The following is a 17,280-nucleotide window of genomic DNA, read 5'->3' on the forward strand; positions in this document are numbered from 1 at the left end:
TAGCACTGCTTTCACTTGAAAGGGGCTACTTTTAGAAAAGAAAGCACTTGCAGCAACTCTTATTTGATTGGCATCATTGTCTAGTGAAGCTGGCACACCATCTTGTGAGCAGGCACAGTGCCATGGGAACAGATGGGCATGTGCATGGGAAGCCAAAAGATAATGTACAAGTACCAAATGTGTGTAGTGGAGGGCAAGTTTCCCAGGCAAGGAACATCAGAATGGCAGTTTGTAAGCTCCTGCACCTATGTTTGAGGGAGATAACACACACATTGAATCTTTACAATACATGCATGGGTAAAACACTCCAGAACAATAGACTGGGCCCAAGAGTCTGGAATGCAGTGACTGCTGAAGGATTATCAAATTTGAAGCCTCCTGAAGTAAAGGAGCCATGTAAAACCCCAAAGTGGTACCTTTATAGGCGCAAACTAGGATACTATTTCTGGCCTTGACATCAACCAGGAGATAGATAACTGCAGACCAGGAAGTGGGGGCTGCATGGAAGCATCCTCTCCAAAGTATGCCTCCCAAGCAAAGCTTTCTCAGATGAAGACTTCATGTGGGCCATCACATTTAATAACAGCTAGATTTAATGCCATGAATTTGTGTTACATCGATGTGAATCCATTCATGGTTTTAGTTTCCACAACACTTTAATGAATTCTACATGTGGATCATCCATAAAATGAGTGAGCACTTCCTTTAATTTCTGTGAAACTTGACCCTTGACCAGAGTTATAGGGTGGCAGCGTAGTCCTTATGTTGTCAGAAATAACTGCTTCTTATTCCTCTCTTTTACATTGCTTGTGAAAATATGGACTTCTACAACAGCCCCTTCCTGCACTGTTATGTTTGTGTTTCACAGCTAGCATTTCAGACCTCCCAGACTGCACAAAATGGACACAGACCGTTCCTAAGATCTAGTCAGAAATCTGGTTTTGCCTAGAATTTGGTCTCTACTTTTTTCCTGCCAACAACACCATCACCACCAGTATCTGGTAAGCAGCAATATTATGTGGAATAAAATAGAAAAAAACAAATCAGAGACATGATAAATATTCATGAGTGTTACCAGTCAATTCTGGCTTGGCAGAATTACACATCTTTCTTAAATGGGCTTGAATGACAAGAAGAAACAGATCAGATCAAACAATGCCATGTTGCGCTTCAGTAGGAAACCACATTTTTTGGACCTCCATAGCACATGCACTTCATCAAGAACTAAAGCGCAGTAGTAGAATATAAAAATAATAATGGACTGAGATGAGTTATCCCAAGATGTGACAATGGGTATTTCTCAGCATTCTTTCCTGTCAGCCCACTGCATACCAACAAAATTAAATTAAAACATCCATTCATATTCTCAACTCATTGCTAAATATTCCCTTAACCTTTTTCCCCACTCTATTAGGAACCAAATGGTAAACAAGGATGTGACTATAATCTGTTCCCATACCAGCATGGGCATTTTTGATACTTCTAACAGTTATATCTCTAGACACACCTAAGGTAGCACACAGCAATGTTCCCTTTGATTCCCAAGAACAAGAAAAAGGAATAACTGCTCTAAGTCTAAATGTTTAGAATTTTATACCAATACAACTTCAGCAACCTCACACAGCATGTAGGTGATACTGGGTTACCTGTACAGAAAGGGCATCTCTTTGTCAGTGTAGCACCATTGTAGGATATTGCAACACAACAGATCACACCAAAAAACTAAACTTCAGGGTTTGAAAACACTGTAGTATTTTCTGTAGTAACACCACTCAGTTTAAGGAATCATGCTCATGTTATTACCTCTGTACTGCTGAATACGTGCGTATGAAAGCTCTTTGTTTTAAAACCTCTGCTTCCAAACCTTCTTAATTACAATTTTTAGATATTTTAAGAGACATAATTAGGCTTTACATCCTAAACTTATTCCCTGAGAACAAATCCAGCCTGTTCCACTTCCTTTATACACGTTCCCATACAGGCACACCAAAGCACATTTTATTCTCAGTCAAAAAAACTTGAAAGAGAAAATCTATGATTTTTTTTTTTATATCTTGGAGCATTTGGCTGTCTTATTTAGCACTCTAGGTAGAATAAGTGATAATCAATAGTGTAATCTGCTTGCACCTGGATGGTTTGATGGAAACACTTTTGAAACACATCATAGTGCCTGATTTGCTGTAACTTGGACAGCTCTTCTTTCCTCTGCAGCAGCAGCACTGTATCTAACTTATACCAGTTAGTAGGTAAAATCAATTACATGTTATTATTAGCATTTAAAAATGCAGTTGCACCTCACTGGCTTCTCTTACATTAAATTTACCCAGCTGCTTTATCTCTTTTAGCTTCAAATTGGAACAATTCACAGGACAGGCCAGGTGTAGGTGCCAACAGCAGCACATGAGCCACTGGTAGGTTCTGGTTCTGGGTTCTCACTGTAGAGAGACTTTCCCTCCAGCTGCACAGTGCTCCAAACAGAGAGAAGTCAGAGAGGTAAATTAAGAGTATGTTTCATTTCACAAACTGACTAGGATGGTCTCTCACTATCTTGCCTTAAGATACCAAGAACTTTCTTTCCATTTTGTCTACTAGAACATTATTTCCCCCTAGTTCTATCAAACCAGCTTCAAGAGTTTCAGAAAAACAAGACGAACAATTATTGGGATAGTGATTTTACATGATTTGGATATACAAGTGTTCACATAATGCCCTTAGCAACATGCCAAATTTTGGCATATTTTGAAGCTCATAGTATCTAGTACATGCATGCAAAACAAGCTTTCTATACTTTTCTCTTTTGCAATAAGTTCACTTTTCTGGAGAAAAGGTGCATTAATTAAAAACATTTTTACTAATATTTCTGCCACAGAAAAATGCATATATGAAATATAAAACCTGTTATTTTTAGCGTTCTCATTTTTTTCCGAATTTATCACAGAGCATTCTTTCACAATAATTCTAATGCTTTTATGGGGAACTTGTTTGTACCTAACCTAATTTTAATTTAATGTGAATTTGGATCAGGTAAAGTGCCGTTCACAGAGTGTATCTGCCAGAGTATAAATTGCTCAATACTAAAATGCCCACCCTCTAGAGAACAACTTCTGCAGGTACTTTATAAACAACTGCTGAGGTTACTCAACCTGTTAATTACCGCTGAAAATTCAGCCTGGTATCCAAATTATGTCTGTTACAAAGAATGTTTATGCCAGAATTGTCAGCAGCAAGCTGCCTTCTACATCCCACCCCCACTGCCGCTCTGCAATGCCCTTGAAACTAAGCAGATACAGTGTCAGTGAAGAATAAAATGAGGAATTCATGGGAGCACTCATATACTGCAGGTACACACTCTGTAACGACGCACTCCTGCTCTGTAAGCAGTTCTTATACATCAGATGCTCACAACCTAAGTTACACACCTAAAAATAACTGCTTGTGTCAGGAGGTTGTAAAGCAAGAGGAACAAGTTCTACTTGCACCCAAGTCCCTAAAAGCAAACGGATAAGTACTCCAGCTTTAATAATCACAACAAGCACCATTTCAGAGCACAATTGATCTGCTGATGAGATTGGGTTCAGAAAAGGCTACTAACGAAAATCCACACCTCAGGGTAAAGTTAATGAGGCTGTCGAGGGAGCAGCAGGGCCAGATTTAGTGCCAAAAATGCACCAGTGACACTAGAGAGTCGAGGAAGGTGAAGAAAAAGAGTGCTAAGTGATAAGGAACCGTGCAGCTCAGTGACAGATAGATTTAAACCTCTTAAGTTCAATAACCACATGACAAAGATTGTTAAATCAATTCATAAGAATTATGCTGAATCCTGACTAAGATGCACATCAGACAAATAGCACAGCATTTAGAGCTAGGAAATATAAGTAGTCAAGAAGGCAATCTATGTGGCACATGAAATATGAACAAGGAAGGGGCTCTTGGACTACCTGTGAGCTGTTCAGTGCCTTCTTGCTGAGCTGTAGCAAATTTCTACCATCGTGCTGAAGACACCCTGGCACCCCTTTCCTGGCAGTTCAAATGCAGAACGCAGGAACAATGGGAGGATGTCAAACTCAGAAAGGGCTCTTAATCAGGACACACTCAAAGGTCAAAAATAAATTTCCAGTTCTGCTTCCCAGGGCTTTTGAATAAAATTTGTCAGCCATTGCTCTGGGGGTAAGAAATACAAAAATGTGGTGGAATATGCAGTAAATCACTACCTTCCAATGGCTCATTTACATGACATACAGCTCAGAGATAAAGTCCAATCTGGCCATTCCAGTGAAATCCTGAGATCATGGCAGCGGGGGTTCTTTACAAACCTGGGGTCTCCTCTAAGTGAACCAAACTGGACTGGAAAGTCCATCTTGGATCTCATCACTGTAAGGCCAGAGTGAGCCCTTTTTCTTAGTCCCAGAATGCAGGTGTCCAAATCCCAAAAAAGATATTCATTCTGTGTCTCAGTTAAATAGTTATGAAAGAATTGAGAATTTTTCATAATTGCATCAGGCTTCAAATCCGTTTGTCTTTTTATTTTGACAAAACATTAATATTGTTAAAGGATAAGAAAATCTACTATTTGGTAGAGCTATTGGTGTCTTTCAAATGGCTAAATAATGTAGGTCAAAGCCACTGCAAAAAATTCAATATTGATAAATGAAAATTAATGTACATTGGGGAGGCAATGGGAATTAGTCGTTCATCTTAGTGAGTTCCAAGCTGACATAATCCAGGAAAGGCATCCAACCAATATTGTGAAGACCTGAAGCATGCCTGCAGCAGGAATGGCAACTCATAAACAGAAAAGAAAGTTTTACTAAATAAGGAAAAGAATGAAATAATGTGAATTAAAACACCTGGAGATTTTCTGCATCTCATGAGGGATATGGAAGAAATGGAGTTCACAGAAGCAGACAAGTATGATGGAAGAAAAAAAAAACCTCTTAGATAAGGATAAATTGCCTTTTAAACTTATTTTGTTTATTTTCTTGAAAAGAAGACAAATAGGGACAGGCATGACAAAAAGTGTATTAAGAAGTAATGAAAGCTATAAAGAAGGTCAACTGGGAGCTTTTCTTCTTCTCTTCCATAATACAACAAAATGAGTTAGTTATTAAATTGAAGTGGGGCAAATTAGGAACTGATAAAAGGAAAATAATTTTTCTCACACAACACATAATTAGATTTTGGGACTCCTTACCATGGCGTTTTGCTAAGGTCATAAATTAAACAAGATTCACAGAAGGAATAGATTTCACATAGATAAATTCTTGAGATTCACTGGGGTTGAAGCAAAGAATTTTACTTAATGCTGACAAAGAATTATTTGAAGTGGTTTAAAACTCTGGGTTTTAGATATTAAGACAAACATAATGAGCACTTCACAGATGACCCCTATTAGTCAGAATGCTGGACAGCAAATCTAGAGCTCTCCTCCAGTACAGTAATTGCCATATACTTGTGTTTCAAACATTACTCTTCATGGCTATAAAGCTGAAAGTATGAGTTTACACTGCCCAGGGAATAAAGACAAGTTTGAGGTCAGGGAGTTGAAGGGAAGGGGATAACTCAGGGAGAGCAAACCAAGGGGCTTCCCAGTTACTCCTGCTTGAGATTTACAGCCACAGCTGAGGAGAGATTCCATATGGAAGGAGCTTGCAGAGATTGTTTTTACCTCCTCCATCTTTATTAGCTAACTTTTACTGTCATCAGATAATTTTTAAATGCTGATCATGGAACAATCCAATATGGTAGTTTTCATACTAGGAAGTACAATGATTGCTTTGTTTAAAAACTGGGAAAATGGGATCCTGCACATAGAAAGCAAAGGTCAGTTACATTTCCTTCCTAAATGCTCTCACAGTGCCCAGGAAGGTCACTGGACACGTCTCATTTCAGCAGTAGTGGTGCTCAGGAATGCTGTTTGGCCAATTCTAGAACAATATACACAATTACAGTGGTTAACTTTAAAGACTGTTTTTTTCTGCAAACACTAATTATTATAGGAAAGACAGTGAGTAGCTGCTGGAATGATTTATTACAAAACACAAAAGTGTTTGAATCAGAGCATTTCAGTTAGTGGGAAGAAGTGAGCCACTCATGGGGGCAATGGCAAGAAAAGAACATGAGAAATAAATGAAATGGAATGGAATCTGAAGAAGGAAAAAAAGCTAAAAATTGCAAGGACATCCAAAACTGGAGAGATGCTGTAATTGACAGTTTGGCCTAACAGGAATATAGAACTTTCCAAACAAAAATAAACATCTCCTCACAATTATACAGAAATTGTGTATCAGACAATATTTTTTGGCCTGTGCTCAGTGATATACATCAGGTGTTCAGGTCCACAGAATTTCATTTCTTTTTTGCTCTTCTAACTTACAATTCTTCATTGAACTTCAGTATTGATTTACTCCCAAATCACATACTGTACCTTCTCACACTATTGCTTTGTAGGTAAATGTTAACAACACTACAAGATGGAGCTGATCCAAAGTGTTTGTTAATTCATCAGTAGTGGGAAACCTATGTGTTTTCAAGCAATGCAAATTGGTTTGGCTCCTGCACAGCTCCTACTTTTTCCAAACACTGATGGCAAAAACATTTCCCAGGATTCATATCAAGTATTCATTTTAACAGCATTAATTTATGATGTAGGTTATTCCATTCTATCCTGAACAACATGACTTATTCAAAAAGCAAGCAATTTTCCAAAGTAAATACTCATTTTCCATTCTAACAGTGGTGCTCTTTGTGGAATTTAAGAGAAAGGGGCTGGATCTGGAAAACATCTTTTCTACTTTTTTTTTTTTCCTTGGGGATCATTCATTGTACTATTAGGATGTTTTAAATACTTAACCCTTCCCACAAAATTTTAAAACTCACTACATCTACTGTAGAAGTGGAATTATGAATTAGAATTAACTTTCTAAAAGAAAGTTCTTACTTTATTTTTACTGCTACTATTTTTGTCTGCTTCTCTGGCTTCAAAATTCTGTACATGATTATAGGATCACTCAGCATAAAAAGAATAGTATTTTTCATTACAATATCGACCTAATTGTCCATGAGTCACTTAACCTCCCCAGTGATTCAGGAAACATGTCAGTGTAAATGTGCCCTTTGTGCTGGAGTGAATTCGTCTCCTGGTAGAATTGATAAATAAAGCAAAATTGAAGCTTGAGGTGTTGGCAGTCATGACTCGGGTGCATGTTCACAGACTGGAATGCCCATGCTGACATCTACTCTGCCAGCCAGTTTTTTGTTGGGATTATCACAGAATGCAGGGAGAAGGGGCTTTCTGGCCAAACCTGAACTTCTGGACTTAAGATCTGCCACCTGAAAGACCAGTTAAATAAAAACCTACAAAAATATTAGAAGAAAAACAAGAACTTGGACAGACTCTCAAGGGCACTGTGTTTGTTGTATGTAACACAGCAAGATTAAGAATTACCCAGGCAGTTAAACTGAGACAAGTGAAATGCTGGGGTGTAAAACTAGGGTGTCTGAGGACAAAACAGATCTGTGATTTTGAACTAAATATCATGAAACAGTTTCAGAAAAATAAAAGTTTACAATGCGTTTCTAAAAACCAATCCCTTAGAAAATAAGTTCCCTTGTTCAGAACAAAATATGTTCCCTTGTTTATCTCTACATTGACCTGTTATCTCAAAATTAACTGCCAAAGAGGAGGCAAAATGCAATAATTCTGTAGCTATGAATGAATACTCATACTCTGTTTTGATAACTAATAATGTAAGATCAGCTAATTAAACACCCTCTTTAAATGAATGCTTGAATGAATTTTTAATTCACTCACTGTTACCAGCATGGTTCTTAATAGAACAGAGCTCTGTAGTTTATATCTAAATGGATTTTCAGAGTCAAAATTGGAGTGCCCTCCATCAACTAAGAGGGAAAAATGTGTGGGTGTATGCATTGTGTGTCTGTGTAAAGGGGAGGGATCACAGAATCATGTTGGTGGCTCTAAATTATCAACAAAAACAATCTTAAAAATTAAGCAAGATTTGCCAGAAACATTTTTTCTAGATTGTTGATAACACAATATGAGTGTTTCTAGTTGATGTTTTACATCAAACAACTTCAAATACCAGGAAGGATAATTACATACACGAGCAGGGGAAATGTATTATGGTGACATGATGGGAAGCAAATCATGCAGCTGTGAAATCATCCAGGTGCCAGGATATCTCCCCATGTGAGGGACGCCAGGCAGGTGACAATGCCAAGCCTTGCTATCACCCAGCCTGTGGTGTGTAATGCTGTGATATCTGGGGCTGGGTGACACTTTCTCTCAGGAATGATGTCTTAGAATTGGAGTTCTCAAGCCTCCACTACAGTTGGCACTGTGTCTGATTTACTAATTTATTAATACTAATAGCATGCTAATAGAAATTGATGAGGAAGAGCCTTGGTGTCATTCACACTGACCTGCCCAAGGACAGGAATGGGCAAAAATACACCAGAGGCATGGAGAACACAAGTGTCATGACAATTGTTCGACTAAATTTGTGAGCAGCTGATCATCTGATGTTTGTGCAAAGAATAAGCCATTCACTGTTTCTCCAGCCACACCAGGGAGGCTGTAGCTATTAACATTTCTGTATTAATAATATTTGTTTGTAGGACTGAGTACTTGGAAGCACTCATGGTGGGCTGCTACCACACAGTCCTCAATCCTGCAGGGTAATACTGGCATCAACCACCAGGGTGGATGTAAACTAGAGCCCCAAACTAGCAGCTTCTGTCTGAGCTAACTCAACTGACAAAAACAAAACAAAAAAAAGCCATTTAGGATAGCAAAAATAAAGATAAAAGCCTACCCCCAAAAAAAATCTATGAGGGTCAGCAGATCAGAAGATATTGCTCTTTCATTTTCACAGCAATCACAGCTTGCATGAAGCTGCCAGTATTCAGCATAAATAACACTTGGAAAATTTCAGAAGACAAATTTCCTCCTGCAATGTGACATCAAGGTGGTAAATGGAATTTTATAGTCAAATTTTGTTAGCTCAAAACATATTTCAGGTATGGGCCAGAATGTATAAAGGAGTTTTGAACTGAAAAGCAAAACCAGCATGAGCTCATGCACCAAATTATGTCTAGATAAGACATTTCTGAGGAATAGGCATTTCTTAGTTACTAGAAAAGCTTCTGGTGATAATTAAATCAGTATAGCAAATACCATGTGTGGTTTTAAATTATAATCCTTGGACTAAAATACAGTTTCTGGATAATTCATACACAACAGAATTTTCAAATGCTGGCAGAAGCTTCCTATAGGTGTTTCAAACTTCTACTCAGCAAGGACAATTATCTCTGTTTGAAAGTTCTTTTCTATACAACTAACATCTATTTTGTTCATTTTGAGTAAAGGAAAAATACCAGGCTAAACAGATTGCAACTTTTTTGTTCCCGATACTTACTTTTCTGCCTTTAACAACATTATTTTAATTCTATGAAACAAAAGATGATTTTACTTAAGACTGTTTGCAAAAGTGCACACTGAAGAAATAGTTTTGGTTTTATCTACTCTTACCTTTTTTATCAAAAAAACTAATAAAGAAAAAAGTAAATAAGAAATTAATACAGCTTTCCTTTCAAAGCAAAGCCTAAACTGCTTAATAAAAAAGTATTTTCAACATTTTGAGTTATGTACAGATAGTGTTTTAAAACATTTCCTATGAAAGATCACCTTTTGAAATAACATCTAAGAAAAAAAAATATCTCTGTAGACATTTTGCTTTTAAAATTTCATCCTGACCTTGAAATAAATTGAATAAATTTGATGTGGATCAAATGTGTACTAAAATAACCCATTTATAAAGAGGAAGCTACATAGCCATAGAAATATTTATAAATAGATGGTGAATATAGAAATACAAAATCTGATTTTGCAGAAAAAGCATGATTTTAAGAGATCTGCAGCTGTTCTCAACCTTTAGCATTGCCTGTGTGAGCCAAGAGATTTTTATCTAGTACTGAAGCTAAATTAACTTCATGGCTTGAATTTATCCCCTTGGGTAAACCCCTAACACACACTGTACCAGGCAAAAAGCTTACCCTCAATTTCATTTTCCAAAAATTGAAATGCTTTAAAAAATAAGCATAAATGTATTTCAAAATCCAATTGCTTTGGCCCTAAATCTATCTTTTCTTGGCAGAGTGCAGTTGTTTTTAATCTGAATGCTAATATTTTGCAATGTGGCATCAGATATAAAAAACTAATTTACATTGTGCCAGAGATCTATAGTATTTCCATACTAGTCAATCAATAAATGATTACAGTAGTGGGTTTCTGAACAAGGGAACATTATTTGAACTATGAAATAATTCTGCAAATTATTCTGTAGATGATATGCACCAAAATGTCTAGAGCAGAACAACTACACTTATTAAACTGTGTCAAAGAGAGGGGAAGCAGAGTAGAAGAGGTGAGTGATTTCAGATCAACCTCTTAAGCAGGTGTAAGATCCAGAAATGCAAAGGAGGATACAATTAACAAAATTCTGAAGTAAGAATTTAAGTAAAAATACCTTTAATAACTGAAAATTGGACGTATTTGCAGACTGAGAGTTTCAATTCCAACTTTTATTCCTGCCAGCGTACCTTGCAGTAAGAAGGCAAAAAAATTAACTTGTGTAACTATCATGTGAAATATACTATTTATAAAATTAGTGCATTTTTTATATGCAGACATAGGCAAAATTCCTAACTAGATTTTTTTGGGGGAACTATAAAACAAGAGTAAGTATTCATTCTTGGTGTTGTATTTTTTTTCTTTGATCTATTGGATTGATTTTCATTTATCAGAAATAAGTAACCTAATGCATTCATCTGGCTAATAAACCTTATGCAGGCATTACTCATGTTACAAAAAGAAATTTTCCCAATTATAGCAGGGAAAAGTCTTTATGGAGAGAAAAAATTCAGCAGGGAAAATATGCACATTTGACAGTTTTTCAGCTAATAGTTTTCTCTGCATCCTTCAGGTTTTTCAATCTAATAGAAAATCTCTTTACAATGATGTAGACAAACTACTAGAAAAATGAATGCCCTACTGCTTAGAGAAAGCTATTTTTCCCTTAAAAACCACATTTTTCCTTCTTTCACCAGTTTAAACATGATAGTCCCAAATACTAGTTTTTAATGATAGCCAGGTACTTCCCCACTTACTGGACAGGTGCATTTCCTGCAAAAAAAGATTTTCACTGCACATTTCACAAAACTGTTCTAGTCCAAATAGTTGCATTATTCCAAGCCAAAGCCCTCATTTTCTATCAACCTGAGCTAATGCCTTTTCTAGCATTATTTGCCTCAGCACACCTTCTGAGCTGGCACAGACTCCATGAGATATTTCATGGATCCGCCACCCAGCCAGGGCACAGCAATGCTCTGGTCAAGTAAGGACACACCGTCCTGCTGTCCCCAGCCCTTCCCAAAAATGTCAGATCTCACTCACAGGTGCACAGAATGAGCTGGGAAGGGAAGGTGTGGCTGAGGGAAGGATAAAGCTGAAATCCCAAGGTTTCCATGACCCTCCTGTGCCATGCAGCAAAGGAAAGGTGGCAGCTGAGGTGTGGAACACAAAGAGTTTCCTCACAGCAGTGTCTCCTCTTCCCTTTCAAACACTCTGGGAATTAGGAACACCAGACTTGTGCTTCACAAAGAGGAAAGGGCTAAAGGGCTGTGTTAAATATGGTGTTACAGCAAGGGAACAGGAGATTAGCACAGCCTGCCTCTTCCCTTGACACCTGCAACCAGAATGATTTAAGGATCTACCGAAGAGGGCAGGGTGGGGTCATGGAAAGCAGAGTGGCTCTGAAGCACTTACACATTCACACTGCTGCTGCAGCCAAACACCAAATTTCTCCAGAACTAGGGTTGTTTTTCTGCAATTTCTATGGATACCAGTTGTGCAGGCTTAAGGAATGGCTATTATGAACCAATAAAAATTTTAATACTAGAATATACATATTTTTGTATTCTAAGTATTATACTTGAATTTTTCCATTTCTCTGGTCTTTATTTTGCTATGTAGGGATTTACAGTATACTTTATTATATATAGCTACTCTGATAGTAGTAGCTTACTGTATGTATTTTATATGTATTCTACAGAGCAGAAGCTTATTTATTTCACATCCTTTTACTGTAGATTTTTACTTTAATATTGGGATTTAGTTTGAAAAAGTTAATGATATTGTAAGCCCAAGTAGCTGACCAAGGATTACTGAGCACAGAAAGAATAATATTATCACTTCAGTGCAGGATCATAACTGAACAAGAAAAATCTCTGGAAGTTTTAAAGTCTGTCTAACACTGTAACTATGAATCCACAAGAAAATTCATATTCCAGCACTCCATCTGTAGAATGTGCAGAGGGAAACAGTTTTTTCTGTGATATTTTTATAAAAGAAGCCTTGTCATTTTTCATAACAAAAAAAGTTAGCTTAACTTTCCTTTGAGTTCTATTGCTTATTGTGATATATACACATATCCAGTATCTGCTTTAGTTTTAATTCAATCATCCATCAGTAATATCTGGAGCCCTACTTACCTTCCTGTTTTCTCTCTGCCCAGTACTACTGTATTTCATATTTAGTTTGCTGATCATAAGTTTAAATATCTGACTTACTTGAGCCTGAGAAGCAGCACAAAACTATCTGGATTGGTGAGAGGCAAAGGCCTTGTCTACCTCCCTCTGCCACCATTTAGGAATAGTTGCTATTTTATTGATGCTGGCTTTTCATCCTTCAATAAATCCTTCCTTATGCTTATACCACAGACATAGAGGATCAGGGCCAAGATAGGGTGGAGCTCTTGTCAGGTGTTTTATAAGGAAGTCAGATTTCCATATCAATGAAAAGATCAAATTTTAAATCAGGAACACTTTAAATAACAGGGAAATAATATTTTCATTGTTTTAGCTCCTATACCAAGGAGTTTCTCACTTTATTCACACAATTCTTGTTACACCAAGCAACAGCACCAACCATTTGGGACATGAAGTTGAGGAACACAACAGTCCTGGGGGAAATTTTATCTGGCAAGCTAAGGTGAAGAGGTGCCACTCCTCTCCCTGATTGATTCAGTTATCTGTTTGCTGCTTGACAATAAATGCAGGTATTGAGTAAAACAACTGCTTTACTTTATATCATGTACTTTGTTATTTAGTCTGTTCAGATAACCACTGTGTAGTACATAATATGCCTTTCATTTCCATTCATAATTGCCTGCAGAATGTCAGCCTAAGTTCTCCATATACATCTGTGCTAACAATAAACTCAAAGTCATTGTTTATATGGTAAAATCAAGGACATTAAATGAAAACATAATCAAAGCTTAAAAAAGAAGACAAATAAAGCACCAAACTGCAAAATGGAGTGCAGTTTAAAAGCAATCAAGGAAAATAAAGGTGAAAAATGAAAGGAACATCGTAACAGCATTTGAGATAAATTATGACACTTTTAAGAACAAAGAAACCAGAGGGTTTTACAGGAAACAGTATGGCTTCTGATGCATGCATATTCTGGTGGCTGAAGAAGTAAGCATACAGTAGACACTGCTTTCAGTAAATTACATGAGTCATTCTGTGAAGAATGAAATCTGCAGGAAACACAGAGCACTGCAAAAATTGCACATTTGAAGATTCAAAAATTACAACATCAGAAGGCTACTGAAGAAAAATACTTCACAATCTTGGAATTATTTAATTTTAAGTGGCAAGACAGAAGAAACATGAAGAAATATCTTTGAAAGCAAGATGACTGGTACCAACTTCTGGCAGATAACATCAATTACTCCATGCTTGTATAAATTACTTCTTTTTCTTACTAAAGGTTTATTTTAATATAATTAAAAGCAAAACCACTAATACAGCAGTTTATATATGCAAAATACTGCATGAATACATAATGAAGATAGATATCAGACTACCATGAAACTCAAGTTCTCAGACCAATCTGTGAGGCAGTGGCAGAAACTAAGAATTCAAGGATGGTCATTTCCTCTGGCTGGTGAATTTTAGCCCTCTCCATATGGTACCATTATCTTGCAACAAAGGAAATGTAATATCTTGGTATAAAGCACTGAAAGTAATTGCAAACCCAAGCAGCAATTTCCAAGTTAATATCCTATGTTATAAAATTGGTGGGCATTTTGGGCTTCTATTCATAATAAGCAACTTGAACTGGCAGGAAATGTGGGCAGGCTTGAATGCTTACCCCAAAACCTGAAGGTAAACCTGCAGTTTACCTGTGCTGAGACACTCCTATAAACCATGTGGCTGGAACAGAGGGGAATCTAATCTAAAAAAATAAGTGGATTTTTATATGCTTTTTTGCTTTTATGCTGCATTCATATTCTTCAGCTGGTTTCTTTTACCACCTACATCTTTAATGACAATTGACAGTTAAGGAATTTTATGATCTTCATTCTCATTTTTATAATGGAGTTCTGGGAAAAAAAACAAACACATTGGTTTAGGACAACCTGACTTGCCAATTTATGATAGCACCAACGTCTGAGTCAAGCATTCCAACATGTGATTTATGCAATGTTTTTACCAGTCAACAGAATACTCTTCATACTTTCAGGCAAGACAGCAATTACAGATTGCCTCCTGTGCTTAGAAACTGAAAGATTCCTGCTTTTGTGACCATTGTTTTCTGCTGCTGTCTCAGTATCTATCTCACAACTCGAATGCAGTAATTTCTGAATTGCATGTCAAGAAATAACTCCATTCCTACATTCTTGCAACTTCACTGTAACTGATCTTACAGGGAAAAGAGAGGTGTTAAATTACTGACATTTTGCTTGGGATTTAGATACCAGCTATTCACAAATATCATGATTAAAATTTAATTTTTTTATTGGTACATCTGGATATTTCCTGAAACAATTTTCATCCAATCTTTACTTATGATTTTATTCAGACCTAGAAATCATCTTGTTACAGAACACGTGCAACTCCTTGCATATCTAGGGCCTAAAACAAGGCACAAATCCATCCTTTTTATTGCTTCCATTTTTCCATGCTCCTTCACTTGAGACACCTAGAGCCAAAGCAAATCAATGCCAGCCTCCATGTCAGGCCCTTTCTTTGGCTTTAGTGTGATCATAATCAAGATGCTGCTATTAACTACACAAAACTATGATTAGAAACTGACATATTTTGAAGTGCTCCAATATTTATAAAACTCTAGAGCAAAAGACAGGCATGGTATGTGCCTTATGTACAGGCAGGGGAAATATGCACAGAGAGCAGTCTGAGATCACTAGTCCTCTAAAAAGTAATACATTTTGTTTGTCTGTATTTTCTAAAAAAACCTATTGCATTATGTTAAATACCCCGAGGGCTTAGAGTAAAACATGACTGGAATGAAAATAAAGACAAAACTTTCTGTCTCATTAGATGATCTGAGTTTCAAAATCTGTTCTAAAAGTGTTGTAAAGTGTGTAGTGTTGTAGATTAATGCACTGAATACATTTCCACAGTGCTTGATGTGTTTCATAAAAGGTCCATTTCAGAAGTGTGCTGTATTATAGGTGAACAGTCGCAGTAAATAATCTTGTTACAGAAACCTAAGCAATTTTTACAAGGCGTATTTCTGGCTGACTGAACAATTTATTCTCCAGATGTCACATTGTATTTTTCCAATATAAAATGAAACAGCTTTTTTTTTTCTTTTCTCTTTTTTTAAGGCAGACTCTTTTGTTTGGATCAAAGGAACTTCCTTAAATAGAAAAATCTATTATTAAAACCCATTGCAGTATAAAATTTACACTATATGTGATTACTATAGTAATTTATAATTTTATTTAATTTAGTGGGATAAAAGACCACACCGAAGTATGAATACTGCTGAGGATAGCTGTGCACATTTTAAAAATAGGAGTCATTAGTTCTCAAACTGATCATCTCTGTTGATCCTAAAGGTTGCAGGCATCTTGACTAGATCTATGTTTAGTTAAAACTGTGTCACTTCAGATGTTACCCACTAATAAACCCATATGTCACATTATAGGCTCTGGAAGATTACATGATAATGTGATATGATAAGAACTGCTTCTCTGGAAGGCAAGGGCAATTAAAAACATTTTCACTAGGCAGACATCATCAGTAGAGATAAACAAGGTAATTTTCCAGCATATATTTTCTTGGCTTCAGAAAAGAAATACTTTCACAGGAAGCTCTCTCCCAGGAAAATTGACAGACTATCAGCAACCTATTTTACTGATGAAAAAGAAAAAAAGGAAAAAATAATCCTATGCACTAGTGGATATCAAACATTTCTGTTTTCTCCTATCATTTTCTTGACTATACAAACATAAAATAAGCATCAAAGGATAAATTTCTTTAAAATATCCTCCAGTTTACTTTTCATTGTTTTTTAATTATTTTTCTGTTTCTACCCACCAAGCTCTGTATTCATATTGACCTATATAAACAGTTGCCAAACAGTTGAATCTAAAACTTTTTGTCTATTAATATACAGGTGGTTACCTAAATCCAATTTCACCAAAGATTTAGGATATGGAATTTGCCAGTGAGTGATTTGTTTGATCCAAGGCCTAACTCCCTATTCTGTATTTAGGTTTCTGAGAGATATGGACCTCACAGCTAAGAATTTTAGGCGGTGTGGAGCAAATGGAATAGGACTGTTATGGATTACCTCCAGAGAAGGAGACTCCACATCCTCTCTGGACAATCTGTTCCAGTGCTTGGTCACTGCACAGTCAAGTCTTCCTCATAATCAAGTGGAACTCCCTGTGCAACAGTTTGTGCCTGTTGCTTCTTTTTTTGTTGGTTAGCATTACCGAGAAGAGCCTGGCTCCATCCTCCTACATTAGATTAGCAAGGTTACCTCTAAAATTATTCAGATAGATTTAAAACTGTGTAAATTTGTAATGCAACTTCAGTACAGCCTCTGAAGAAGAGATTCCTTTGCTTAACTTCACTCTCCTGATGTTTGGGCTTTTTTTTCCTATTGTCATTTGAATCTCTACCCCTGCTTCTGATCTGGCAGCAGAGGTCACAAAAATTGAGATAATCTATGCAATATGCAGAGGATATTAATTTGAGAAGCAGAGTGTTGATCACAGTACCTATTGCTGGCCAGTGTGTGCAAAGGCCAATGTGCAATGACAGTGCTTCACTAGCTCCTCACTTCCAGGGTCCATTAGCAGGCTTTGGAATTTCATTCAAGTCCATTATTTTTGTGGCTGAATCAAGATAATTGGCCTGGTCTTTCTTCTTGCTTGAGAG

This window comes from Molothrus aeneus, chromosome 11 (genome assembly GCF_037042795.1).
Source record: "Molothrus aeneus isolate 106 chromosome 11, BPBGC_Maene_1.0, whole genome shotgun sequence".
Classification (NCBI taxonomy): domain Eukaryota; kingdom Metazoa; phylum Chordata; class Aves; order Passeriformes; family Icteridae; genus Molothrus; species Molothrus aeneus.